Source organism: Schistocerca piceifrons, chromosome 3 (genome assembly GCF_021461385.2).
Source record: "Schistocerca piceifrons isolate TAMUIC-IGC-003096 chromosome 3, iqSchPice1.1, whole genome shotgun sequence".
In the NCBI taxonomy this organism is placed as follows: Eukaryota; Metazoa; Arthropoda; class Insecta; order Orthoptera; family Acrididae; genus Schistocerca; species Schistocerca piceifrons.
Window position 1 is genome coordinate 693,014,545 of NC_060140.1, and position 27,694 is coordinate 693,042,238.

Below are 27,694 nucleotides of genomic sequence, written 5' to 3' on the forward strand. Positions count from 1 at the left end.
TGTGTTGGCTGTGTTTGAATGGGAAAGACTGGGTCCTCTCGTCCCACTGAATGGATCATTGATTGGAAATGGTTATGTTCGGCTAATTTGAGAACATTTGCAGCCATTCATGTTCATCTTCCAGAACAACGGTGCAATTTGCGTGGCTAACAGTGCGCCATGTTGCGGGGCCACAGTCGTTAGTTATTGATTTGAAGAACATCGTTAACAGTTCGAGTGAATGATTTGGCCACCCATATCGCCCAACATGAATCCCATAGAATATTTATGGGATGTAATCGGGAGGCCAGTTCGTGCACAAAATCCTGCCCCGGCAACTCTTTCGCTACTACGGACGGTTATTGAGGCAGCATAGCTCAGTATTTCCGCTGAGGCTTTCAGAGACTTGTTGAGTTCATGCCCCATGTCACGACGAGTCGCCGCATTATGCCGGGCGAAAGGAGGTCCGACACAGTTTTAAGAGGCATCGCTTGACCTTCGCCACCTCAGTGTAACGTAACATCAGTCTCTCTTGACTCATTAAAAATAATTTGTTCCGTTTGTTAAACTCAGCTACCCCTGCAATAGTAGTTCACACAGAAATGTTGAGTTCATGCCCCATGTCACGACGAGTCGCCACATTATGCCGGGCGAAAGGAGGTCCGACACAATTTTAGGAGGCATCGCTTGACCTTCACCACCTCAGTGTAACGTAACATTAGTCTCTCTTGACTCATTAAAAATAATTTGTTCCGTTTGTTAAACTCAGCTACCCCTGCAATACTAGTTCACACAGAATATCTCTTCCCCTTTTCGCGACATCCGTAGTAAGTGTTGAGAGAGCGAAGAAATCGTTTCCACTAATTCGTGGTAGTCTTTCTTGACTTTAATGACCCTCTACTGATTCACACACCAATTGCTTACTGATCATTTCTGACTCGGATTCCGTTTTCCGACCGTGTTAATAAACGGCAGAGTTAGTTAGCATAAAAAAATTAAACTTGGAGATCAGCCGTAGGAGACCGCGCGAGACCCACAGCTGACGTGCACGTTTTGCGTTAAGGCGTCCTGCGGGTGCGGTAGGGATCAGCACACAGCTTTTTCGGCCGTTCTCGGCTTTCCTGGCATTATGGTCCTGTTTCTCACGTAAATATCTCCTCAGACGGCGGCAGGGGTTCATTGGGCCCCGTTCCAGTCCTCCCACACAGATAATATTCTTGGCAGTACCGGGACTTGAACTCGGATCTTCAGCACGCTGACTGGGCAGTTACGTATCTACAAACACTGTGTGATCAAAAGTATCCGGACACCACCAAAATTATACGTTTTTCATATTAGGTGCATTGTGCTGCCACCTACTGCCAGGTACTCCATATCAGCGACCTCAGTACTCATTATACATCGTGAGGCAGCAGAATGGAGCGCTCCATGGAACTCACCAACTTCAAACTTGGTCAGGTGACTGGGTGTCACTTGTGTCATACGTCTGTAAGTGAGATTTCCACACTCTTAATCATCCCTAGTTCCACTGATGCCGATGTGATAGTGAAGAGGAAAAGTGAAGGGACACATACAGCACAAAAGCGCACAGGCCGACCTCGTCTGTTGACGGACAGAGACCGCCGACAGTTGAAGAAAATCGTAATATGCAATAGGCAGACCACCATACAGGAATTCCAAACTGCATCAGATCCCCAGCAAGTACAATGACAGCTAGGCAGGGGGTGAGAAAGCTTGGTTTTCATAGTCGAACGGCTGCTCATAAGCCACACATCAGGCCAGTAAATGACAATCGACACCTCGCTTGGAGTAAGGCGAGTAAATATTGGACGATTGAACAATGGAAAAAAGTTGTGTGGAGTGACGAATCAAGATACACAATGTGGCGATACGATGGCAGGGTGTGGGTATGGCGGATGCCCGGTGAACGTCATCTGCCAGCGTGTGTAGTACCAACAGTAATATTCGGAGGCGGTGGTGTTATGGTGTGGTCGTGTTTTCCATGGAGGACGATTGTACCCCTTGTTGTTTTGCGTGGCAGTATCACAGCACAGGCCTACATTGATGTTTTAAGCTTCCCACTATTGAAGAGCAATTCGGGGAAGGCGATTGCATCTTCCAACACGATCGAGCACCTGTTCATAGCCGGCCGGAGTGGCCGGCCGCTTCTAGGCGTTACAGTCTGGAACCGCGAGACCGCTATGGTCGCAGGTTCGAATCCTGCCTCGGGCATGGACGTGTGTGATGTCCTTAGGTTAGTTAGGTTTAAGTAGTTCTAAGTTCTAGGGGACTGATGATTTCAGAAGTTGAGTCCCATGTGCTCAGAGCCACTTGAACCATTTTTGGACCTGTTCATAATGCACGGTCTGTGGGGACTGGTTGCACGACAGCAACGTCCCTGTAATGGACTGGCCTGCACAGAGTCATGACCTGAAATCTATATAACACCTTTGGGATGTTTTTGGACGCCTACTTCGTGCAAGTCCTCACTGATCGACATCGATACCTCTCCTCAGTGCAGTACTCTGTGAAAATTGGGCTGCCATTCGCCAAGAAACATTCCAGCACGTGATTGAACATATGCGTGCGAGAGTGGAAGCTTTCGTCAAGGCTAACACCATATTGTATTCCAGCATTATCAATGTAGGTCGCCACGAACTTGTAAGTCATTTTCAGCCAGGTGTCAGATACTTTTGATCACATAGTGTATATATTACTGATTTACTCACTCATTCTAGTCTATTTTCTTGACCAAGCAGTGAACCGTCACATATACATTTACACGTAAATCTCTATGATTTTTCTTTTTTTTTCTTTTTTTTTAAATTCTGACTATGTAACCAAGTTTACATTGTCTATCGTACTATTTTCCCTATCTATTTGTTTCTACTACTATCGCTCTAATGCTTAGATGGATATTGCGCAATCCTATGGCATCTTTTTTCGGCTCTCAGTCGGATATTCCTTCACTCTGAAGAAAAAAAAGCTAAAATTTTCGTTATATCAAGCTATTTCACTAAGTTTACAATCATATTTATCACCTACTGCTAGTTGCATTACAGCAGCGTATATTACTATCACAATAACAAACAACACAACTATAACAAGTATAAAACACCGTATTACTGTTACTACCATTTCATTATTCTACAGCGTGTGCTATTACGGGTACTTGTTGTTGTTGTGGTCTGCAGTCAGTTTGATGCAGCTCTCCATGCTACTCTATCCTGTGCAAGCCTCTTCATCTCCAAGGACGTACTGCAGCCAGCATTCTTCTGAATCTACTTAGTGTATTCATCCCTTGGTCTCCCTCTACGATTTTTACCCTCCACGCTGCCCTTAATGCCTCACAACATGTCCTACCAACCGATCCCTTCTTCTAGTCAAGTTGTGCCACAAACTCCTCTTCCCCCCAAATATTATTCATTACCTCCTCATTAGTTATGTGATATACCCATCTAATCTTCAGCATTCTTCTGTAGCACCATATTACGAAAGCTTCTATTCTCTTCTTGTCGAAACTATTGATAGTCCATGTTTCACTTCCATACATGGCTACACTCCATACAAATACATTCAGAAACGACTTCTTAACACTTACATCAATACTCGATGTTAACAAATTTCTCTTCTTCAAAAACGCTTTCCTTGCCATTGCCAGTCTACGTTTTATATCCTCTCTACTTCGACCATCATCACTTATTTTGCTCCCCAAATAGCAAAACTCCTTTACTACTTTAAGTGTCTCATTTCCTAATGTAATAACCGCAGCATCACCTGACTTAATTCGACTACCTTCCATTATCCTCGTTTTGCTTTTGTTGATGTTCATCTTATACCTTTCTTTCAAGACACTGTCCATTCCGTTCAACTGCTCTTCCAAGTCCTTTGCTGTCTCTGACAGAATTACAATGTCATCGGCGAACCTCAAACTTTTTATTTCTTTTCCATGGATTTTAATACCTACTCCGAACTTTTCTTTAGTTTCCTCTACTGCTGACCGAGCGAGGTGGCGCAGTGGTTAGCACACTGGACTCGCATTCGGGAGGACGACGGTCCAATCCCGTCTCCGGCCATCCTGATTTAGGTTTTCCGTGATTTCCCTAAATCGTTTCAGGCAAATGCCGGGATGGTTCCTTTGAAATGGCACGGCCGATTTCCTTCCCAATCCTTCCCTAACCCGAGCTTGCGCTCCGTCTCTAATGACCTCGTTGTCGACCGGACGTAAAACACTAACCACCACCACCACCACCTTTACTGCTTACTAAATATACAGATTGAGTAGCATCGGAGAAGGGCTACAACCCTGTCTCACCTCCTTCCCAACCACTGCTTCCCTTTCAGTGCCCTCGACTCTTGTAACTGCCATCTGCTTTCTGTACAAATTATAAATAGCCTTTCGTTCCCTCTATTTTACCCCTGCCACCTTCAGAATTTGAAAGAGAGTATTCCAGTCAATATTGTCAAAAGCTTTCTCTAAGTCTACAAATGCTAGAAACGTGGGTTTGCCTTTTCTTAATCTTTCTTCTAAGATAAGTCGTAGGGTCAGTATTGCCTCACGTGTTCCAACATTTCTACAGAATCCAAACTGATCTTCCCCGAGGTCGGCTTCTACCAGTTTTTCCATTCGTCTGTAAAGAATTCGCGTCAGAATTTTGCAGCTGTGACTTATTAAACTGATAGTTCGGTAATTTACACATCTGTCAACACCTACTTTCTTTGGGATTGGAATTATTATATCCTTTTTGATGTCTGAGGGTATTTCGCCTGTCTCATACATTTTGCTCACCAGATGGTAGAGTTTTGTCAGGACTGGCTCTCCCAAGGCTGTCAGTAGTTCTAATGGAATGTTGTTTACTCCCGGGGCCTCGTTCGACTTAGATCTTTCAGTGCTTTGTCAAACTCTTCACGCAGTATCATATCTCCCATTTCATCTTCATCTGCATCCTCTTCCTTTTCCATAATATTGTCCTCAAGTACATCACCCTTGTATAGACCCTCTATATACTCGTTCCACGTTTCTCCTTTCCCTTCTTTGCTTAGAACTGGCTTTCCATCTGAGCTCTTGATATTCTTACAAGTGGTTCTCATTTCTCCAAAGGTCTCTTTAATTTTCCTGTAGGCAGTTTCTATCTTACCCCCCATGAGGTAAGCCTTTACATCCTTACATTTGTCCTCTAGCCATCCCTGCTTAGCCATTTTGCACTTCCTGTCGATCTCATTTTTGAGTCGTTTGTATTCCTTTTTGCCTGCTTCACTTGCTGCATTTTTGTATTTTCTCCTTTCATCCATTAAATTCAGTATCTCTTCTGTTACCCAACGATTTCTACTAGCCCTCGTCTTTTTACCTACTTCATCCTCTGCTGCCTTCATTATTTCATTCCTCAGAGCTACCCATTCTTCTTCTACTGTATTTCTTTCCCCCCTTCCTGTCCATTGTTCCCTTATGCTCTCCCTGAAGCTCTGTACATCCTCTGGTTTAGTCAATGTATCCAGGTCCCATCTCCTTAAATTCCCACCTTTTTTCAGTTTCTTCAGTTTTAATCTACAGTTCATAACCAATAGATTGTGGTCAGAGTCCACATTTGCCCCTGGATATGTCTTACAATTTAAAATCTGGTTCCTAAATCTCCGTCTTACCATTTTCTAATTTATCTGAAACTTTTTAGTATCTCCAGGCTTCTTCCATGTACACAACCTTCGTTCATGATTCTTGAACCAAGTGTTAGCTATAATTAAGTTATGCTCTGTGCATAATTCTACCAGGCGGCTTCCTCTTTCATTTCTTAGCCCCAATTCATATTCACCTACTACGTTTCCTTCTCTTCCATTTCCTACTGTCGAATTCCAGTCACCCATAACTATTAAATTTTCATCTCCCTTCACTACCTGAATAATTTTTTTTATGTCATCATACATTTCATCAACTTCTTCACCATCTGCAGAGCTAGTTGGCATATAAACTTATACTACTGTAGTAGATAGACACGAAGTCTATCTTGGCCACAATAATGCGTTCACTATGCTGTTTGTAGTAGCTTACCCGCACTCCTATTTTATTTTATTCATTATTAAACCTACTCCTGCATTACCCCTATTTGATTTTGTATTTATAACCCTGTATTCACCTGATCAAAAGTCTTGTTCCTCCCACCACCGAACTTCACTAATTCCCACTATATCTGACTTTAACCTATCCATTTCCCTTTTTAAATTTTTTAACCTACCTGCCCCATTAAGGGATCTGACATTCCACGCTCCGATTCGTAGAATGCCAGTTTTCTTTCTCCTGATAACCATGTCCTCTTGAGTAGTTCCCACCCGGAGATCCGAATGGGGGACTATTTTACCTCCGGAATATTTTACCCAAGAGGACGCCATCATCATTTAGTCATACAGTAAAGCTGCATGCCCTCGGGGAAAACTACGGCTGTAGTTTCCTCTTGCTTTCAGCCGTTAGCAGTACCAAAACAGCAAGGCCGTTTTGGTTAGTGTTACAGGGACAGATCAGTCAATCATCCAGACTGTTGCCCCTGCAACTACTGAAAAGGCTGCTGCCCCTTTTCTGGAACCACACGTTTGTCTGGCCTCTCAACAGATACCCCTCCGTTGTGGTTGCACCTACGGTACGGCTATCTGTATCTTTGAGGCACCCAAGCCTCCCCACCAACGGCAAGGTCCATGGTTAATGGAGGGGTGCGGGTACTTAAGCAACGAGATTAATACTAATAGTTATGCTACGATTACTTATGTTAACTTAGGGTTTGTTGACCCTCAGAGAACAATTAAGTAGTATATTGTCTTCTGTGGATTCCCTGATTCTCTGCTCTGTAGTCCGTCAAGGACAGATACACTCTTTCCTATTATCCTATTGTGTCTAGTTTCTCTATACATTTACTTCTCGTCAGTGGTTTTAAGATGTTGACAGTCCTGACACAGTTAAGTTCCGGACGGACGGTATCAGTATGTATTCCACATGCAATTCAGCTCTTGTTGGACATATAGTTCATGATTGTTGCAGTTTTGGTTTACAGTAGTGTAATTCAAAGTATTTTTTCCATCGTTGTTTGTGAAAATCAAGTTAATAAAGTTCATTGAAGCATAATGCTTCAGTGAATTCGTGACCTCGAAACTCCTAATTTGATATCCTCATCTATTATGTGACTCCATAGAATTCAGTTTTAGTATTTTTCTACGCAATACTGCCAAGTAATATTTCAAGGCTGGAAAGTGAAACGTTGACAGTCCGCCATGCATCCGTAACCGCCTTGAGAACCATTGGTGTTTAAAGGATTTCTGGTCATTACCTGCGGTAAACTACCATTGTATTTGGCAGTATGGTTTAGTTAAGGTTACGACACTCCACCTCCCCACGGCGTTAGCACCCAAGGAAAAACCAGGAGCTAGGCTTGTAAACTCACAAAAATACGCCATAACACTGCAGCTTCAAGATGTGTAAAGCGCTATTGCTGTCAATCTTTGCAACAGTAACCGGCAGGCAGTATTATGTCATGGCATAATACACAAAGTTGTCGTGGTCTCTGCATGCTACCCTATCTGGTACAAATTCTTCATCTCTGTTTAACTACTGCAACCCACATCCATTTCAACCACTTACTTTATCCACCTCTTGGTCTACCTCTACAATTTTTAGCGCCCACACTTCCCTCCAATAGAAAATTTGTGATCCCTTGTGATCTCAGAATGTATCCTATGAACTCAACCCCATTCTTTAGTCAGCTTATGCCACAAATTTCTTTTCTCCCTAGTTCTGTTCAGTGACTCCTCATGAGTTACGGGAGCTACCCATCTAGTTTTCAGCATTCTCTTTCAGCACCGCATTTCAAAAGCTTCTGTTCTCTCCTTGCTGGACTGGTTATTGTCCTAGTTTCGCTTCCGTACAATGCCACACTACACTTAAATTTATCGTTGACATCAACAGAAACGCTTTCTTTCCACTGCCATTCTACCTTTTACATTCTCCCTACTTCGACCGTAAGTTATTTTACTGCCCACATAGCAAAACTCATCTAATACTTTTAGAGTCTCATTTCCTAATCTAATTCGCTCATTATCGGTTCATTTAACTGGAGTACATTGCATTGTCTTTGTTTTGTTATTTTTCACCTTATATCCTCTTTTCAATATGTTGTCCATTCCGTTCATCCGCACTTCCAATTTTTTTGCCGTCCCTGCCAGAAGTACAGTGTCATGGGCAAACTTCAAAGTTGTTATTTCGTCTTCCTAAAATTTAATTCCGTCACAAAATTCCTTCTTGCTTTCCTTCACAGCCTATTCTATGTACAGATAAATAGCAGTTGGGATAGGCTACAACCCTGTCTCCCTCCCTTCTCAACCACTGCTTCCCTTTCATGCCCTTCGACTGCTGTTTGCTTTCTGTACAAGTTGAAACTAACCTTTGATAGTCAGTGTTTTATCCCCTATTATCTTCAGAGATTTAAAGCGTTTATTCCAGTCCACACTATCGAAAACTTTCTCCAAATCTACATATGATGTAAACGGTTTCTAAGGTAAGTCGTAGTCTAAGTATTCCCTCACGAATTCCTACGTTTCTCCGACGTCCACTGCCACCAATTCTTCCTTTGTTCTGTAAATAATTCTTGTCAGTATTTTACAACCATGTCTTATTAAACGGATTTCTCGGTAATACTCACACATGTCAGCACTTGCTTCCTTTAGAATTGGAATTATTACATGCGGTTATTTTTCCCGTCTTACACATTTTTCGGATCAGATGGAATAGTTCAGTTGTCGCTGGTTCTTCCATGGATATCAACAGTTCTGAGGGAATGTCGTCTATCCCAGGGGCCCTGTTTCGACTTAACCCTTTTGCTGCTCTGTCAAATTCTTCTCGCAGTATCGTGTTCCCAATCTCATCTTCATCCACGTCCTCTTCCATTTCTCTAACAGTGTCTTCAAATTTACTTTCCTTGTCCAGACCCTCTACATCCTCCCACCTTTCAGCTTTCTTTCTTTGCGTGGTACTGGCTTTCCATTTGAGCTCTTGATATTAATACAGCTGCTTCTTCTTTCTCCAAAAGAATCTTTAATTTTCCTCTAACCGGTATGTATTTTTCCCTTACTTATACTTGCTTTTAAATCCTTACATTTGTCGTGTAGCCATTCCTGCTTAGCCATTTTACTCTTCCTCTGAATTTAGTTTTTTAGACGTTTGTATTCTCTTTAGCCTACTTCATTTGCTGCATTTTTATATTTTCTCTTTTCATCAATTAAATCCACTATGCAAGGAATGCTACGAGGCACAATCTATTTATCAATTTGATCCTCTGCTACCTTCACTATTTCATCTCTCAAAAGCTATCCATTCGTATGCTACTGTATTCTTTTCCTCTGTTTAAATCGATCCCTCTGGTCAGAGTCCGCATCGGCCCCTGGAAATGTCTTACAGTTTAAATCTGTTTCCGAAATCTCTGTCTACCTTTATATAATGAACGTGACACCTTCCGGTGTCTGCAAGACTCTTCCACTTACACAACCTTCTTTCATATTCTTAAACCAAGTCTTAGCGATTAATAAATAATGGTCTGCGCCTAATTCTATCAGGTGGCTCGTCTTTCGTTCCTTTCTTCTAGTCCACATTTTCCTACTAACTTTCCTTCTCCTGCTGTACCTTCTACCGAAACCCATTACGATTAATTTTTCCTCTTCCTTAACTATCTCAATAATTTACTTTATCTCATCATAAAAATGGTTCAAATGGCTCGGAGCGATATGGGACTCAACATATTAGGTCATAAGTCCCCTAGAACTTAGAACTACTTAAACCTAACTAACCTAAGGACATCACACAACACCCATGCCCGAGGAAGGATTCGAACCTGCGACCGTAGCAGTCCCGCGGTTCCAGACTGCAGCGCCAGAACCGCACGGCCACCGCGGCCGGCTATCTCATCATAGATTACTTCTATTTCCTCAGCCATCTGCAGGGATAGTCGGTATATAAGTTTCTGCTATTGTGGTGGGTGCTGGTTTTGTATCATTGCTCACGACAATGTGTCCACTATGCTTTTCGTAATAGCTTATCCCTATTCTTATTTTCTTATTCATTATTAGACCTGCTCCTGCATTACATCTATTTTATTTTGTATTTAGAAAAGTGTCTTCACCTAACCAGAAATCCTGTTTATCCTGCCACTGAACTTCACTGGCCCCCACTAATTTAATTTTAACATACACATTTCACTTTTCAGAATTGTGGCGTTTAGTGCGAGGAGGGGGCAGCTCCACTTTTTGCCTCTATTGAGTTTAACAGCCTATCAGATACAAAAAGAAAAAGCCGCTTCGATTGGTGCAAGGTGGTGGCAGCTGCATCTGCTAATTCCATAGAAATCCAATAGATGGAACTGCCTGTATTCCGAGTTTGCGCGAAAACGGAGGCAGCTCCTTGAGCTGCCTCGATCTTCCACCAAACGAGAGCAGGAAGGAGATTATGTTACGTAGTGTTCAGCAGACCGGTGTAAACACTGCGCGTTCTCTGTGAGGGATATTTTTTTATCAGGTTTATGATATGTTTTGTGACTTCATCGCCTTTTGACTTCACGATTTCTGTCAATATGAGCGAAGAGGATCGACTGTTTAATTGTGACTCCTTAGAAAACTACGAACCAGGTGAAGATGAGACATCTACTGATTCAGAAGAAGATTCAAGAAGCAGAGACCGCAGTTGTTGGACCACTTCAGAGGGAAAAAGGATCGCACAAGGAACAATGGAAACGGAACATAAGAAGACAATGGAAAGTTGACGGAAAGCAGTACAAGAGCACTAGTGGAAGAAACATGCCTCGCCAGACTACAGGTAATGATTACAGTTGCAAATACAAGTGTTTTACTGAATTCGAAATTGAAGCAAGGTGTTGTATTATCATTGCTTTTAGTGGCCTAAGGACTAAACATGCCCAAGATGTGTATTTGGATAGTTGCATTAAAGGTTTACCTGCTACAAGAAATAGGCCAAATAGTGGAACAGGAAACCCCAGGGCGTTTTCAAATGTATATACTGTTCGAGTCGGTGAGAGTAATGCAAGAGTCTGTGCAAAAGCGTTTGCATCACTGTATGGTGTGTCCGGAAAGCAAGTGGAAAACATCGCAAAGCAAAATGTAGACTTTTACGGCCGGAAATATCATGTCCATTATAATTATCCGGGCTGTTATGCCGTGGTCGGTTGATGAATTCTGTATCGATTCCCAACGTTTCGTCTCCGACTGCGGGAGACATCTTCAAGGGGGTCCGTAGGTAATTTGGAAGGTCCAACACACCCACTGGCTCGCTACTGACTGCCGCTAAATTTCGTGTCCGCGCGCTCCCACGCCGCGGCGTGACGTCACGTGTTTTGAAAACGTCAGTGCAATTGGCCGATGTCCGTCGCCGTAGATCGCCGTTGCCTCATCCAGTAGTGGGCGGGTGGTATACATCTTCTTTAACACCGGCATCCATATGCCGTTTAATTTCACACCCTCCTCCTTACGGTTGAAATTATTTGAGTGTTTAGCGATTTCGATTGCCTCCCTGTGGAGCCTTTCGTAATATCCGCTTGCGGCCGCTAGTACTTGCGTCTCCTCGAAACGAATATTGTGGTTCCCTGGCTGGAAAGCATGCTCCGCAACAGCTGATCGTTCCGTTTCTCCTCTTCTGCAATTTCCCTTATGCTCTTCCAAACGTTTAGAAACAGTTCTTTTAGTGGTACCCACATAAACATCACCACAGCTGCATGGGATCCTATACACTCCAGCTTTTTCCAGTGGTTTGCGAGATTCCTTGGCAGGCTTAAGGTATTCCTGTATCTTCCTGGTGGGCTTGTAAATTACGGTAATATTCCGCTTCGTCAAGATCCTCCCTATTCTTTCCGTTACATTTTTAACAAACGGCAGGAAAACCTTAGCTTTTGCAGTAGCCTGTACGTCAGTATGATTTCTGCGTGGCTGCCTCAACGCACGTTTTATTTCGGCGGCCGAATATCCGTTCTTCATTAGTGCATTGTGGAGATGTTCCATCTCAGCGTCGAGCAACTCAGGTTCGCAAATATTTCTAGCTCTGTCCACTAGCTTTGGGCCACTCAGTATACCCACGCACACGGACCGTTATTTGCACCGGGATTCGAACCACCACCCACAACAGAAGCGGGGTGTCATCAAGACGTTAGCGTACAGAGCTCCATGCCAACATAACATTTACCATGGAAGTAGAAAAAGACAAGAAACTGCCATTTCTTGATGTGCTGGTCACAAGGGACGGCGAAAACCTGGGACACAGCGTGTTTCGAAAACCGACACACACGGACCAATACCTGCACAAACTGTCAAACCACCACTCGAGCCAGAAAAGAGGCATGATTAATACGCTCGTAACGAGAGCAGGACGAATATGTGAGCCGCAACACCTCAAACGAGAAATGCGACACCTGGAAACTGTTCTGAGGAGCAATGGGTACTCCACAAATTACATTAGAAGTGTAACAGAGCCAAACACTCGGCGAAGTAAGGAACCAGAAAAAGAAATGTCGGGTACGGCCTTTCTGCCATACATTCCCAAAGTGACGGACAGAATCGGCCGTACATTGCGCAAACATGGCGTAAAGACGATTTTCAAACCGACAAGGAAGATCAAAGAGTGTCTTAGATCGGCGAAGGAGAAAAGAGACCCACTTGCAATGTCGGGAATATACCGTATACCATGCACATGCGGAAAAGTTTATGTCGGAATGACTGGACGATCCATTAACACCAGGATCAAAGAGCATAAGCGACATTGCAGGTTGGGGCAGGTGGAGAAATCGGCCGTGGTAGAGCACGCACTGAATGAGACCGACCACGTAATAAAATTCGCCGACACGGAAGTTCTGGCTGTAGAGAAGCACTATCACACGCGCTTGTTCAGAGAAGCTGTAGAAATACAAAAACACAACAGTTTGAACAAGAAAGAGGAAAGCCTTAAGGTCAACGGATCCTGGCTTCCCGTACTGCAGCGAACGACCGTCGCAGGTAGCAAGAGGAGAACCGCACCGGAAATGACCGCGGAGAAGCCCTCGGACGTTGGCGGGCCAGGTACATATAGTCTGCGGCCGCGAGCTCGGCTCCAGTTCACCACCGGCAATGGAGGGTGAAGCTTTGACAATGCCAGCCACTCGTGCTGGCGAAACGTAAGAAAAATCATTAGATGAACGTCGGCCGAAGAACCCGAGACAGAAGCCAATAGGCAGTTTGTTCAGAAATGAAAATTTCCAACTTAAGTCATCCACACGACAAAACTCATCTGCGAATTATTTTGTTACCACATAATGGTAAAGCTATGGGTAACCAAACGCTCAGGTGAAGCGGCCACTGGTAACTGACGCTGCCGCTGCCGAAATACATGCTGTTGGCGCTGCAGTCACCAAATTCTCAGATGGCAGTGGAGACAAATTCAGAACTGCCTAAAATAGTGGTGGTGGCGAGAAGTAAAAAAAAAAAAAAAAAAAGAGTTAGCAATGAGGGGACGTTAAAGATGACAAGACTAGCCCTTTTGGCCAAGTTTAAAATAGCCCAAAAAATTTTAAAAACTCGAAGCTGCCAGAACTAGCTCACTTCTGCTTTATAGGCCGTCTGACATCACAATCCAGACGCCATGTCCCAAATTATCCAAACGATCTGAATTATTTAGCAAAAAAAGATAAAGATGTGGCAGTGCAGAAGTATTTCCACATCTGCATTATTCATCAAAAACATGTAAACTTCATCTGAATTATTGATACGTTGGTACCCTTGTCAGTGTGCTTGGTACACTCAATGTACATTACTTGGTGTAAGTAAAATTGCACCTGAAATTAAATATTTTCGTCTCTAACTGTCTGTTCATTTATCATAAGTTTGTGATCACACACAATGTTCATTTTAATATTATTACCACCCCCAAACCATAATATCTCAATATTCCTCCTAGTCCTAAATGAGACTATCTTACTGGTAGTACAGACATAATGTACTATTTATCGGTAAAACAAAAGCACATACACTAAATTTATCTCAGTTTTTTTAAATACATCTAAAATATTTGTCAAAATACATAAAGAGTGTAACTTAAAGTATCATAGTTTTTAAAAAGTACATGAGAAATACGAGGCATGCAGAACAGTAATACCTCCGAATCTTTTATGTAAAAACTCTTAAGACTTTTTACATAAAACAAACGTTACTGACTCCGCACATTTTTGTTTTTCAGCTCTATACATCTGCAGCCCTCTGCTGCTAGAAGGCTCTTAAATGTAGTGTTAACAAGAGACTGTTTAACCTACCTATTTTTGTACATAAAAAGGAGTGCTCTAATCGAATTTACATTTCTATGAGTTTATCCACATACAGAGCATCCTCTACTTAAGCATAATAGTGTCACACCATGCATGGTTTGATATCTGCAACAGTCCAACCCTTGGGTTCACTGATATCGACCATACTCCATACAGTCCTGACTTGGCTCCATCCAATTTCCATCTGTTTCCAACACTTAGAGAACACTATCTACAGCTTCGCTTTGATAGTGATAAAACAATGCAGACAGAATTGAGGTTGTGGCTCTGCTAACAAAGCAGAATATCCTACAATGATGGGGATCAACAAACTGGTCTCTAAATGGGAGAAATGTGTTCATTAGCAGGGTGGCTACATTGAAAAGTAAATATAGAGACATAAAGAATAATTATGTAGTACATTTATTTTATTTAAAAATCTCTAAGAGTTTTCTCACAAAAAGTTTGGAGGCATTACTTTTTAACAGATCCTGTATGTCACCAACATATTCACTCATACTCACATACCCACAGTCATACACACACACACAAACACACACACACACACACACAGACACACACACACACACACACACGCGCGCGCGCGCGCGCGCGCATGCACACATTTATACAGTATTTACATCAAGTGTCACAATGTTATTACCAAATCTAAAATGATACTGTGTTAAACAATTAACATGTCCAAACCTGTAACTGAAAAAGAAACACTTGTTGGTTACAATAATATGTTAAGCAGGCAACCAATGACGATTGACATAAATAGATGGTCTTTATTGCTGTTATACAACTGTTAGCTACTAAATGAATGCAGCTAATGTGTAACTTACACCTGATGGCTAAAATATAATTGTACAGTCACATTTCCATTTCCACAATTAACTTCTTCAACAATAGTTGAAAACACATATTTTAAGCAGAGCAATAAATTTAACACTAGCTCCTACACCTAAATGAAATTTTGTTACAGGTAGTATAAAACGCCATATTATTTACCAAAAATATGTAAGTGCACACACACACACACACAACCACACACACACACACACACACACACACACACACACACACACACACACACACACACACACACACACATTGGTTACATCAACGTTATTATCACATCTAAAATGTCTGTATTATTGTTCTATAAAACACCTGTTACTTAAAATAATATGGCAGCTACTCGAGGAGATAAATCATTTAGCAACATACACTTGATACCTGAAACATGACTATTGTTCCTCAAATTAGGCACCACATCGCTATTTTAGTGCCTAAATAAAATGTACATTATTGTTATATACATGGAAAAACGCATGTGGCAAAAAAAATAAAGCATAAGCAGGCAGATGACATGTCATCTTAGGCCTAAACGAAGCTATGCACCAAAAAAGAATCCGACCAAGCACCATTTTGGGGGGAAGAAGATAATGCATCAGTGAAATAATAGTAATAATAAATATTACTGACTTAGTAATACAGCTTTACTTTTTATTAAGTTTATATTGATCACATCCGTGGCAGCGTCTTTATTCACCAATATTACATTTCTAGACACCTTAGACAACAAACTTTACTATAAAAATGTGTTTTGGTGAGATCCTTAACTTGCTGCATCACTTAAACGACATTTTTTCATCATATGCAAATATAGCTTTGTAATCTTCCATGTACAGAGTGCGATCAGAACATAGTAAAATAAAACACAGGAAAGATCCAACACACCAAAATACGTAAGGACTTCGAGTGCAAGACACACAGGTTGTTTATCGTAATTCATATGTTTAATTACAAATCTGTCATCATGAACGAAAATTATGTCTTTGCACCAAAGGAAAAGTGTCTATACGATTTATCACAGCATGTATAGATTTTGAGTACAACACACATATGGCACTAATGCAATAATTTAATTGTTTGCAACATTTTTAAAACAATATATACAGCTTGACACTAATGATGTGATGGGGCAGTTGGTTATAATTTTGTTGTCACATAGCAATGTTTTGTGAAAAACTGTCATGGAGTCTCCATTATGTGACAGCATAAGGTAGCCCTTTCAGCAGTAGATGAGAAATGTGCACTTAAAGACAAAAATAATTCCCCAGCATGTACCTGTAATGTTTGACTGCCTTTGAAAAGTAGTTGAAAGTGGGTATCATAGTAGTCCCGATTTCTTGCTAATACAAATGCATATTACAGTTCAATACCCTGTTTCACTGAAGTGTCAAGCAGGCTGCACTTCTTGACAGCACAACTAGTCCTTTATAAGTGCACTTTAACCTGTAAATTAGATTCATGGTGCCATGTGTGTTTTGTTAAATAATACAGAAAATTATTTGGCTTCTTTAAAATGTAATGGAATCATCAAGCTCTCCTCCTTATCAAGTCCACTTAAGCTGAAATTTATACTTGGAGTAGTGCATAAATGTTTTGTAATGCTAGAAAAATTCGTAATGTAGTTTGATAAACAATACAGATAATTTTTGTTGTCTTTAAAGTGTTGTAAAAAAATCAAACCAAGGTGATCAGAAAGTGCTGTGGAACCTGTAAGTGAAATCGCTAGTCCCAATATGTAAGCAATGTGTATTTCCATTAAATCTTACGGTACAAGTAAGTTACAAAAGTAGTAAAATGTGATTTTTTGCTATTGAAATATTGGTGTATCTTCATAAATAAAACAGGAAAATTTAGTTTGGTGCAAAGATCGAATTTTTATTCATGGTCAGATGTCTATAATTATACTTGTGTATTATGGTAAACACCCTGTGTGTGTGTTTGTACTCAAAAAGCTAACATATTTCGATAAATAATTTGATATAGGAGCAGGGATCGTATTTTCGTGATATAGAACTGTTCTCTTTGTGTGGAACCTTGTCCATCATTTTGCTTGGCTTGTGTTTACATTTCGTATTTGGACCATTAGGAAGTTATAGCTTTGTATCACGAGAATATGCAGTGTAAATGACATGACACATTAAAGAACTAGACAAAAAGAATCACTTTCAGAACAGTTTGTTGTGTTAAACAGTCTGAAAATGTAAGATTGGTGAATAAACATGCTACCGGAGGTGTGTCCAATATCAAAACTAATAAAAAGTAAGGCTGTATTACTCAGGCAATAAAATCAATTATTATTTTGTTGATGCATTTTATTCTTGCCCCATAAAATGGTGTTTGAACAGGTTCTTTTATGAGCAGAGCCTCATTTAGGCCTAAGATGTCTTGTCAGCTGTCTGATTAGCACATCATTTTCACTGCACATGTTTTGCACTCCTGTATAGCAATAAAATAAATTATTCAGAAACGAAAATATCATTGTGCCACTTGATTCCTAAATCAAGTTATATTTCGGTTTTAAGTGTATGTTACATAACAACTTCTCTCTTTCAATAAATGAGATATTATTTTAACTTACTTCTGTTTTACAGAACAACAATGCAAACATTTTAAAATGTGGTAATAACAATGACATAAATACTGTGTGTGTGCTTATGTATTTTTGATCAGTAATATCCTGTACTTTTACTATCAGTAAAAATCTCACTTAGGCCTAGGATCAACTGACAAATATTACTGCATTGCCTGTAGCGTATGTTTGGTACTGTTACAGGACTATTCGGAAGTTGAAATAGCATAGTGGCAATTGATAAGAGCGTCCAAAATCACAATTTAGGTATCAACTGTAAGTTAGACAAAAAGTGCACTCTTTCAGTACTAGTAATTTAGACCGCCTATTTGCTTGTGTCAACTCTCTTGGCGTACCTGCTTAGCATATTATTATAACTACCAGGTGTTTCGAGCAATTATATGCTCAGTCAGTTTCGACCCCAGCAAGATATTATAAATGATAAAAATGATGTGGCACTTGGTTTAAATAATGTTCTTGTAGCTGACTCCCACATAAAAGATCGGCCTTGCCACTGGTGGGGAGGCTTGCGTGCCTCAGAGATACCGATAGCCATACCCTAGGTTCAACCACAACGGAGGGGTATCTGTTGAGACGCCAGACAAACGTGTGGTTCCTGAAGAGGGGCAACAGTCTGGATGACTGACTGATCTGGCCTTGTAACACTAACCAAAACGGCCTTGCTGTGCTGGTACTGCGAACGGCTGAAAGCAAGGGGAAACTACAGCCGTAATTTTTCCCGAGGGCACGCAGCTTTACTATATGGTTAAATGATAATGGCGTCCTCTTGGGTAAAATATTCCGGAGGTAAAATACTCCCCCATTCGAATCTCTGGGCGGGGACTACTCGAGAGGACATCGTTATCAGGAGAAAGAAAACTGGCGTTCTACGGACTGGAGCGAGGAATGTCAGATCCCTTAATCGGACAGGTAGGTTAGAAAATTTAAAAAGGGAAATGGATAGGTTAAAGTTAGATATAGTGGGAATTAGCGAAGTTCCCTGGCAGGAGGAACAAGACTTCTGGTCAGGTGACTACAGTGTTATAAACACAAAATCAAGTAGGGGTAATGCAGGAGTAGGTTTAATAATGAATAAAAAATAGGAGTGCGGGTAAGCTACTGCACTCAGCATAGTGAACGCCTTATTGTGGCCAAGATAGACACGATGCCCAAGTCTGTTACAGTAGTACAAGTTTATATGCCAACTAGCTCTGCAGATGACGAAGAAATTGAAGAAATGTATGATGAGATAAAAGAAATTAATCAGATAGTGAAGGGAGACGAAAATTTAATAGTCATGAGTGACTGGAATTCGATAGTAGGAAGAGGAAGAGAAGGAAACGTAGCAGGTGAATATGGAGTGGGGTTAAGAAATGAAAGAGTAAGCCACCTGGTAGAATTTTTCACAGAGCATAACTTAATCATAGCTTACACTTGGTTCAAGAATCGTTAAAGAAGGTTGTACACATGGAAGGTATCAGATTGATTGTATAATGGTAAGACAGAGATTTCGGAACCAGGTTTTAAATTCTAAGGCATTTCCAGGGGCAGATGTGGACTCTGACCACAATCTATTGGTTATGAACTGTAGGATAAAACTGAAGAAACTGCAAAAATGTGGGAATTTAAGGAGATGGGACCTGGATACACTGACTAAACCAGAGCTTCAGGGAGAGCACAAGGGAAAAATTGACAAGAAGAGAGAAAGAAATACAGTAGAAGAAGAAGGGGTAGCTTTGAGGAATGAAATAGTGAAGGCAGCAGAGGATCAACTAGGTAAAAAGACCAGGGCTAGCAGAAACCCTTGGGTAACGGAAGAGATACTGAATGTAATTGATGAAAGGATAAAATACAAAAACGCAGCAAATGAAGCAGGCAAAAAGGAATACAAACGTCTCAAAAATGAGATCGACAGGAAGTGCATAATGGCTAAGCAGAGATGGCGAAAGAGCAAATGTAAGGACGTAGAGGCTTATCTCACTAGGGTTAAGATAGATACTGCCCACAGGAAAATTAGAGCGACCTTTGGAGAAAAGAGAACCACTTGTATCAATATCAAGAGCTCAGATGAAAACTCAGTTCCGAGCAAAGAAGGGAAAGCAGAAAGGTGGAAGGAGTGTATAGAGGATCTATACAGAGCGATGTACTTGAAGCTAATGCTGTGGCAATGGAAGAGGACGCACATGAAGATGAAATGGGAGATGTGATACTGCGTGAAGAGTTTGATAGAGCACTGAAAGACCTATGTCGAAACAAGGCAGCGGGGAGTAGACAACATTCCATTAGAACTACTGACAGCCTTGGGAGAGCCAGCCCTGAGAAAACTCTACCATCTGGTGAGCAAAATGTATGAGACAGGCGAAATTCCCTCAGATTACAAGAAGAATATAATAATTCCAATCCCAAAGAAAGTAGGTGTTGACAGATGTGAAAATTACCGAACTATCAGTTTAATAAGTCACAGCTGCAAAATACTAACGCGAATTCTTTACACACGAATGGAAAAAACTGGTAGAAGCCGACCTCGGGGAAGATCAGTTTGGATTCCGTAGAAATGTTGGAACACGTGAGGCAATACTTACCCTACGCCTTATCTTGAAAGAAAGATCAAGGAAAGCCAAACCTACATTTCTAGCATTTGTAGACTTATGAAAGCTTTTGACAATGTTGACTGGAATACTCTCTTTCAAATTCTGAAGGTGGCAGGGGTAAAATATAGGGAGCGAAAGGCTATTTGCAATTTGTAGAGAAAGCAGATGGCAGTTATAAGAGTCGAGGGACATGAGAGGGACGCAGTGGATGGGAAGGGGGTGAGACAGGATTGTATCCTATCCCTGATGTTATTAAATCTGTATATTAAGCAAGCAGTAAAGGAAACAAAAGAAAAATTCGGAGGTGGTATTAAAATCCATGCAGAAGAAATAAAAACTTTGAGGTTCGCCGATGACATTGTAATTCTGTCAGAGACAGCAAAGGACTTGGAAGAGCTCTTGAACGGAATGGACAGTGTCTTGAAAGGAGGGTATAAGATGAACATCAACAAAAGCAAAACGAGGATAATGGAATGTAGTCGAATTAAGTCGTGTGATGCTGCGGGAATTAGATTAGGAAATGAGACACTTAAAGTACTAAAGGAGTTTTGCTATTCGGGGAGCAAAATAACTGATGATGGTCGAAGTAGAGAAGATATAAAATGTAGACTGGCAATGGCAAGGAAAGCGTTTCTGAAGAAGAGAAATTTGTTAACATTCATTATAGATTTAAGTGTCAGGAAGTCGTTTCTGAAAGTATTTGTATGAAGCGTAGCCATGTATGGAAGTGAAACATGGACGATCAATAGTTTTGACAAGAAGAGAAAAGATGCTTTCGAAATGTGGTGCTACAGAAGAATGCTGAAGATCAGATGGGTAGATTACATAACTAATGACGATTTATTGAATAGAGTTGGGCGGAAGAGGAGCTTGTGGCATAACTTGACTAGAAGATGGGATCGGTTAGTAGGACATGTTCTGAGGCATTAAGGGATCACCAATTTAGTATTGGAGGGCAGCGTGGAGAGTAAAAATCGTAGAGGGAGACCAAGAGATGAATACACTAATCAGATTCAGAAGGATGTAGGCTGTACTATGTACTGGGAGATGAAGCAGCTTGCAGAGGATAGAGTAGGATGGAGAGCTGCATCAAACCAGTCTCAGGACTGAAGACCACAACAACAACAGCTGACATAATTCTGATGTGTCCATTTTAGATGTGGAACACTGAAAGCTTGACCCTTTCATGCATGTTGGCAGACATTTTAGAAATGAATGTGTCATTGGAGGCACTTGACATAAACCTTGTTTGCATTTGTGTATTTTGTGTGTGTGTGTTTTCTGACAATGAAATGTACATATTTTGGATGAAGAGATACTGTAAGACCGTTTATATTTTTTTCGAAAGATAATTTAAGTTGTTGGCATGCTTTGGTACGTGGAGATTGTTGGGATACTTTTGAACATGGAGCAAAATTCAGGCTATCAGGTAATTTAGAACATGACGCCATTTTACCCATTAGTTAGGTGAAGCTTACTTATTTTTTGATATATGGCACAGATGTTGGACGTATTGTAATATTGTAAATGTCTTTACATTTTAGTTAAATATTATTGCTATTAAACATACATGTTTTCAACATCATTTTACAAGTACAAATAAAAGAAGTACGTAGCATACAAATTTATAGACATATTATGTGTTTTCTGGTAACTGAACATATCTGTTCAATTGGTTTCAAGGCTATATATTTTATGGTCAGACTTCAATGATTTATCTGGCAGTCTATCTTTGCAGTGGTAGTCGTTCCCCATCTGCATAACAGGTCACCATCCTCCCATATTTAGTCCAGATCCAACTGAGTCTTCTCCATGTCCTGTGGACAGATTCAGTTCCCACAGTTTGTTGTTGATGTGGAGAAGACAATGGAGCTCTGGTGGAGTGTTATTATACCACTTTTGCAGCCAAGCTTCCTGGAGACTGACGCTATGATTCATTAGGTTGCTAACTGTTCTGATTTGGAGCTGTCTGGAGAGGATTTTGTTGATTCACGTAGCAGGTATGTCTTCATTAATGTGCGGCTGTTGGTTGCACCAGATTGTTCTTGTAGTTTCTCATAGGAACCTTCTTTCTCATTAGGTTATGTAGTGGAATGCAGCTCAGGGCAGGTAGCAAGAATACTGCAGTAGACTTAATTGTACCAGCGACAATTCTCGTTGTCTGATGTAGTTGCACATCTACTAGCTTTGTGTGGTTCAAATGGCTCTAAGCACTATGGGACTTAACATCAGAGGTCATCAGTCCCCTAGATTTAGAACTACTTAAACCTAAGTAATTTAAGAACATTACACACATCCATGCCCAATAGCTTTGTGATGCTGCTGCTCATGTAGACAGGGCTACTGTATTCTATCACTGAGTAGCTAGATGATTTTAAGGCTGAAGATGCAGAACTCAGTGTTATACATCATAATTTCTGCAGAATATTATGTCGTATCCTCAATTTAGCTGCAGTCTTTGTTAGGTGCTGCTTAAATGACAATCACGTGTCAGGTATAACACACTATTGCTTCGCATCTCTACCTTAAAATGCGTGGGCGGTGTTAAGTAGCAAACAACATTGTTTCCTAGTCAGTCCTCATGATTCCCTAACACAGCACATCACTATGGATCATATCAATTTTGATTGTTTGTTCACTTTAACACCTGGTGCCTGGGTTGTGATGCCAGAGGGTTCGCAAAGCACAACTGGGATAATTCTTCCATCTTCGACGTTTTAAAATTTCTCTCTTCCACACTCTTCGATTTCTTCTCACCACCACCATTCGGAATAGTTTTTAATTTCCCACCATCACCATCTTGGAATGCGACAACTGCAGTGCTGACTACAAGCGGCCACTTGAAGTGTGTGCCAGGCCGCCCATACCAATACTACTCCACATTTACATGCTTTGTTAAATGGACTGCACATTGATAGTTTTTTCGCTATGAAACGAAAATGACTTTTGTTTCACGCTGCATATATTTAGTTTGGTTCTGATTATGTTTCACACTTCTTAAAAATCTAATCTCTGTACCTTGAATACGTGTTTCTTACCTCCTGTTTACCATCCATAATCCATTTCCACAAAATAGTGTCTGTAAAGTAACAGCCTTATAAAATCGTAATCCTACGTGTTTTAAAGTTTACTTATTCAATTATTTGTTGATTATTACACATGTATATATTACGAAACCCACTCATTTTACTTTGTTACCTTAGTCATAATCATACGCTATATACCTGACTGGTTATCTGATATGTTACTTTCATGTGTAACTTACACTATTATTTTTTTGTGAAGGATAGTTTAGGTCCGAGTTTGGTTCAGTGGTTTTAATTTTCTGCAAAAAAGGTTTATGGTCATATTCGTAACTTACTGTATCAAATTCATGCAGGGCATTTTCGTTCCTTGAAATCATGGTGACTGAGAAGGTTTTTAACAAGTAGTCTTCTTGTTCTTCTTCAATTTCCATTTTAGACAGTAAGTAGCTTAAAATAAGGAGTGATTACTTTATAACGCAGACGCCACGATCGGAGTTCAGTAGAGGAACTATGTACACCAAGTGGATCGCTAAAAACCAACTTATGTCTCAGAAATAAAATTAAACACATTGTTCGCCACCTCAATGTTATTGCAATCACATGAGGAAAATAGAACTATTTTTTATTTTTGTATGAGCATTCTTTTTACACATGTCTTTAAATAAATCAACAATGAAATTTGAGGGAGTGCCACCTTCTGCGATTTATTACTTCCCAGAAAACCAATGATAAGTACTTTCAACTTGGATAGAACATATTTGTTGTTTCAGGTACAGCGCGAAACTCCAAGGTGCCTTTAACATTAGCAAGAGAAAGAATTTCATAAACGGAATAAACGAAGCAGTATCATGGATCTCAATGTTCGGCGGGTACGCTGTAGCGTTCTGGTATGGTGTGGAACTCATTATCAGAGACAAAGACTACCCTGAGAGCCAAAAGACCTATGACGTCAGCACAATGAGACACTGGGTGCCGTATCATACAATAAATTGTCAACTCTTATAGACCAACATGGGAGTGGATACTATTAACGTGAAAGTCAACCACGTTTGGGCATCAATCAAATCTATATAGTTGTACATTTATTTATCTGCTGTATTCATATTGATAAAGTCCGCCCCGATAGCTGAGTGGTCAGCGTGATGGATGGCCGTCCTACGGGCCCGGGTACGATTCCCAGCTGGGTCGGGGATTTTCTCCGCTCAGAGATTGGGTGTTGTGTTGTCTTCATCATCATCCGGCGCGCAGGTCCCCCAATGTGGCGTCGAATGTAATAAGACCTGCGCCAAGGCTGCCGGACCTGCCCCGCAAGGAGCCTCCAGGCCAATGACGCCAAACGCTCATTTCCATTTATACTGATAAAGGCAGATGTTGCAATTAAATTATTGAAGGTATTATGGCATGGTGCCGTTTCCTCTACCTGACACCAGTTTTAGGTAATATGACTACTTTTCCGGAGTAATAATTCATTATAAACTGGAAAAAACTGGAAACCTTTAGGATATCAATAATCCCGCACCAGTGAAAGTGACAGGTATAGGAATCGTCGGGGAAATGCCTGGTAACTATACAAAAACTTCCAGCTGCTTCAATAAAACTCTCGAGGTAACAGTTGGAAGTAAGGAGCAGTGGACGAATGAACCATGATACTGTTCAGGAGACACGTTCTGGTTTACTGGCGGACAAAAAACAGACGAAGGCCGGAGTATACGGGATAAAGCCTAGAGACTATAGAGAGCAGTTTCTCTATGAAGCTGCCATGATACTCCACGAGGAAATATTTGCTACCAGTGTGTGTGCAGAGGAGAATCTACGTAGGTGCTACAAGATTCGTAGCATCTATATTCATTCACACAGCGTAGGACATCTGAAATCTCTATTAGCCCCTGGAATGAGATCAGAGATTGTTGCAAAATGCCATGAAGCCCTTGTGAGGCTAGGGGCAACCAACAGGACAAATCAGCTAAGGGTCTCTGGTCACCGAGGAATTATCGGCAATGGACAAGCTGATACGCCCCTTTCCGCTCCCCTCCCCTTTATACCCTCCTCCTTATCTCCAACGAACCATAAAAATCCAAGAGGGCGAAGTTATCCCAATTGTATTAATGGGGAATTAACAATTCTTTCCCCATCCCCCTCGCCGTCTTCCCAGTCTCCATCCAGTTACAGTCTAGTATCAAAACGACGTGTAAAAATTGTGGCCCCTCCTTCCTCCTCTCCTTCTTAGAGCCTAATCTTAAAATGAGGCGTAAAAAAGCAGAGAATATAACGAACAAAATAATTAAAATAGTCCGAAGTAGACTAAATGTATGACACCTGGCTGTAATCTCATAACAGCTGCGGAAAAAGCTCGTAAAATTGCTTTACAAGCTGCTCCAAATGCAAGACCGCTCTGCAGAGAGCGCATAAGAGCCACTCCGAAAACACGTTCAGTTTTACCTATCATTCTAATGTTTGCTGCATTATCTCCGCTCAGAGGACTAGCTAGTGGAGCCACTTGTACTGTTAAGGCAAAAAACGATGCGAAGGCTGTTCGCTAAAATTGGTTCAGATGCAAAGACATAATCATATAATGAAAGTAACAGCACTTTGTGAAGGGAAGGGTTTGTACTTAGGACCACATAGGAAATATGGACTTCGTCTGTATTTGAAAGGGAAGAAACCTGCTTAAACAGCCTTCCAACACGCATGTTCACCAATATTTACTTAGAAAATTATGCTAAAAAGGGGTTTACCATAATTTTTTTCCAAAACGTCTTAAAGGTGTGGAAGCACGATTTTTAACCTCCAGACTGAAAGGAAACCAGTTTCACATTCCATTACAAGAGGAAGTGTAATGTTATATACTAGTTTGTTAGCTTCGGCAATTTTCTGCCTCCTCCGTGAATAGTGATATATTTTAAAAGTTCTATTATGAAGCAGAATTAATACATTCGTATCACTCACCTAACATACAAAGGCATGGTCATCTTTGTTTAAAGTTTCTGAACTCTAGATAAATTAACAAGTCTCCCAGCACATACTGCCAGTATCGCAATGGACGTCGTCGAGTGTGGTCTAACGTTTAGCTTGACTGGTAAAAGCTCTGGTATAACTGCTATATTTAACCTTACATTAAATTCATCTCATCAGCCACGCGGGATTAGCCGAGCGGTCCAAGGCGCTGCAGTTATGGACTGTGCGGCTGGTCCCGGCGGAGGTTCGAGTCCTCCCTCGGGCGTGTGTGTGTGTATGTGTGTGTGTGTGTGTGTGTGTGTGTGTGTGTGTGTGTGTGTGTGTGTGTGTCCTTAGGACAATTTAGGTTAGGTAGTGTGTTAGCTTAGGGACTTATGACCCTAGCAGTTAAGTCCCATAAGATTTCACACACTTTTGAACATTTTTTTTTATCTCATCAACCGCACGAAACTGCCTTATTCAACTCATTTGCCTACAGTTCCATACCGATTATTACTTTAAAAAATAGTAACTTCTATTTTCATAACCAGACAGGCGATGCGGAAATTTCGAACAGAGTTACTTTAAAATGTGGAACTTATGAACTCCACATTTTTCTCGTCCCTTTGAGAGAGCCGGAGTCATACAATATCAGGAACGATCAAGAAGATGGTGAGAACAAAATAGTCGCCGCTAAGGCACATGCCAGACTAAGATCCATCGGAATATTTCGGAGGAAATTTAATGCATCGAGAAAAGAGGTCGGTTACAAAACCCTCGTTGGACTGGCGCTTGAATGCTGCTCCTCAGTCTGTGATCCATACCAGATAGGATTGAAAGAAGACAGACAGAAGATCCAAAGTAGAGCAGTAGATTTCCTCATTTTCTTGCATGTTCACTTACTAAACTCAAAAGCGTCACGGAGATCCTCAACCAGCTCCAGTGGCGGAGGTTGTGGGAGAGGTGTTCTGCATCACAGTGTGGTTTACTGTTAAAGATCTAGAAGTTTCAGCCAATGCATTGATTTCTCCTACGTATATCTCGTGAGCAGTCCAGGAAGATGAAATTAGACTCGAACCCACACAGAGGCTTCACAGCTTTCTGCGAACCATTCACGACTGGAACAGGAAAGGGGATTAGTGACAGTGCCGTACAAGATCCTTGCACCACACATCAGTACATATACAGGGTGGTCCACTGATAGTGACCGGGCCAAATATCTCACGAAATAAGCGTCAAACGAAAAAACTACAAAGAACGAAACTCTTCTAGCTTGAAGGGGGAAACCAGATGGTGCTATGGTTGGCCCGCTAGATGGCGCTGCCATAGGTCAAACGGATATCAGCTGCGTTTTTTAAAATAGAAACCCCCATTTCTTATTACATATTCGTGTACTACGTAAAGAAAAATGAATTAGTTGGACCACTTTTTTCG

At 41.1% G+C, this 27,694-nt stretch overlaps 1 pseudogene; it reads left to right on the forward strand.

Annotated features, from left to right (window-relative positions):
• LOC124788972 overlaps positions 1 to 27,694 on the forward strand; it is a 181,894-nt pseudogene that overhangs the window by 53,105 nt on the left and 101,095 nt on the right.